Raw genomic sequence first — 2,072 nt, forward strand, 5'->3', positions numbered from 1 at the left:
TGCATTACTTGCTTGGGGACAGCTGGAAGGACTGGCTGTCTTTGGGACAGGGCTGCTTGCATTGGTGTGCTGTATGCTCCCAGCTCAACTGTGCTGAGCTCTTTATCCCTTCCACACCCCAGAGATGGCAGTGGGTGGCCTGCAACTCTGTCCAGATCAGTATCTGCCCTGAGTGAAGAGTGTGGATACACTGATAAAAACAGTTAATCACTGAGAGACAGTCAGGAGGATGTGGGTGGTTGCTTGAGGGGCAAAAAGCACTGGAAACGAGCAGGGCTGTACTCAGGTAGTCCAAGTTCCCCTTTGTCCCTGCTCTTAGTAGCTGGCTTAGATCTTAACAGGCTTCTAGGGGCACCTACTGCTCTCCCCATTTGGAACATCTGGTGACTTTGATGGCTTTAGTGTGTCTGAATATGGACGTATGAAAATGATAGACTGTGAACGCAGCTGGGAACTGATGCACCAAGGGAGGCCTTGGGATCTTTCATCTTCTGCGCTGTGAGGTGCTGACGGACAGGATGTTGGACGTCTTCTGTTCTGATGGCTTTCATTTGTGAAAGCTTAGCTCTGCCTTAGCACAGTGAGTAGTGGAAGAGCAGGAGCTTAATCTTTGGCAAAGCAACTTACCTGATGAGAGCCCAGGCTGGTAACTAGTGAGCAGAGTGTTGAGGCTCTCTGTGTGCTTGGTGGAGCCGAGGGAGGTACCAGCGTCCCAGCGGGGACAGATGCACAGAATGTCAGTTCCCAAACATGCTCTCTTAAAGCACAGTGCTGATGATTTCAGGTGTGGAAGGAAAGCAGGTAAGCCAAAACAGTTTTACAATGCTTCAGTGCCAGTGAGCATGTCCCAGCATGGAAGGGGGTGTCCAGCACACTGCTTTTCAACTGCATTATGCAGCGGGAGAGAGCAGTGTGCTCGGGGCTTCTGGATAAGGAAATCTTTGTGCATCAGCATGGTCTCAAATGCTTATAATGAGATCCTCCCCTCCTACAGAGACCAAACTAGACCGTGGCATTGGACTTGTGCTCCTAGGCAGCCTTCTACCATCATCTCTGTGTCTGACAAACCTTGCCAGGCTTCCACAGCTGGGCAGGACAGAGCTCCTGGCCCCACGGCTGCCTCTTCTCTCTGATGCAGGCTACTGGGCTGTTCTTGTCCTTGAATTTCTAACAGTGCATTTGAGTGGTGTTGGCAGTGTCAGAACTGTAGAAGGGGGAGTTTGAACAGAAATGGGCAGGCAGGGCAGGGTAACCTTTTCTGACGCCTTTTTGCTAATCTGAAGGTTCTCCTGCAGTCCCAGTTCTTGGTGCCGGGCCTGAAAAGCTAGGCCTAGTGCAAATCAGGAGTTGATCAAATGCTTTTCCAGCCTGCCCTGGTGTGACAGGGTGGTCTGGTCTTGTAGGGATTTGGACGAGCTCTTTTGTAAGGAACTGAGAGCAAGTTCACTCGCAAAGGTGATCAGCTCTGGTGCAGGCGCGTTCCGCAGCGGAGCGGGGGATCACGGTGTACAGGGGGGTTTCCTGAGCCAGGGAATCCCCAGGGGAGTGCAGAGACCCACCAGGAGCCGGCAGCTCTCACCAGAGTGGCTGGCGAGGCCTGGGTGGGGCCAGGAGTAATGGCGGCCACCCCCCACTCCCGCCAAAGGCAGCCCCAAGGAGCACTGCCACCAAGGCGGGCAAATAGGGCATGGCGTGGGAGGGCACCCCTTCGAAGGAGGGACATTCCACTGGCCAAGTGGGAGACTTGAAGTACACATAACCCAGCGACTGGGCACCATTCTGTGACCATCTGCACAGGTCAAGGGCACTCATTCTACCTGACCCTCAGGGCAGAATGGTGGGCATTGGTCTGAGAGCAAAGGTTGCAGCTCTGGCTGGGGGGTCTGCACCATCTATTCCAGCGGTGGCCGATGCCTCCACCCAGATGGAGCTGCTGAAGGGAGAGGCTGCAGTGCAGACCTCAGGCTGCAGGGAGTGCCTGGACCTCTCTCCTGGGGCAGGGACAGGCGGCAGACCTGCCTGCAAAACGTGGGTCCAGGTCAAGGACCTCCTGCAGCAGGGGGCCGGAGCGC

General features: G+C 55.0%; 1 protein-coding gene across 1 annotated transcript in view; it reads left to right on the forward strand.

The window, feature by feature from the left end:
* The window catches only part of IGDCC4 (immunoglobulin superfamily, DCC subclass, member 4), a 67,715-nt gene that overhangs the window by 1,286 nt on the left and 64,357 nt on the right, over positions 1-2,072 (forward strand). The window lies entirely within an intron of this gene.

Source organism: Pygoscelis adeliae, unplaced genomic scaffold, assembly GCF_000699105.1.
Source record: "Pygoscelis adeliae isolate BGI_AS28 unplaced genomic scaffold, ASM69910v1 Scaffold13, whole genome shotgun sequence".
NCBI classification, from domain to species: Eukaryota; Metazoa; Chordata; class Aves; order Sphenisciformes; family Spheniscidae; genus Pygoscelis; species Pygoscelis adeliae.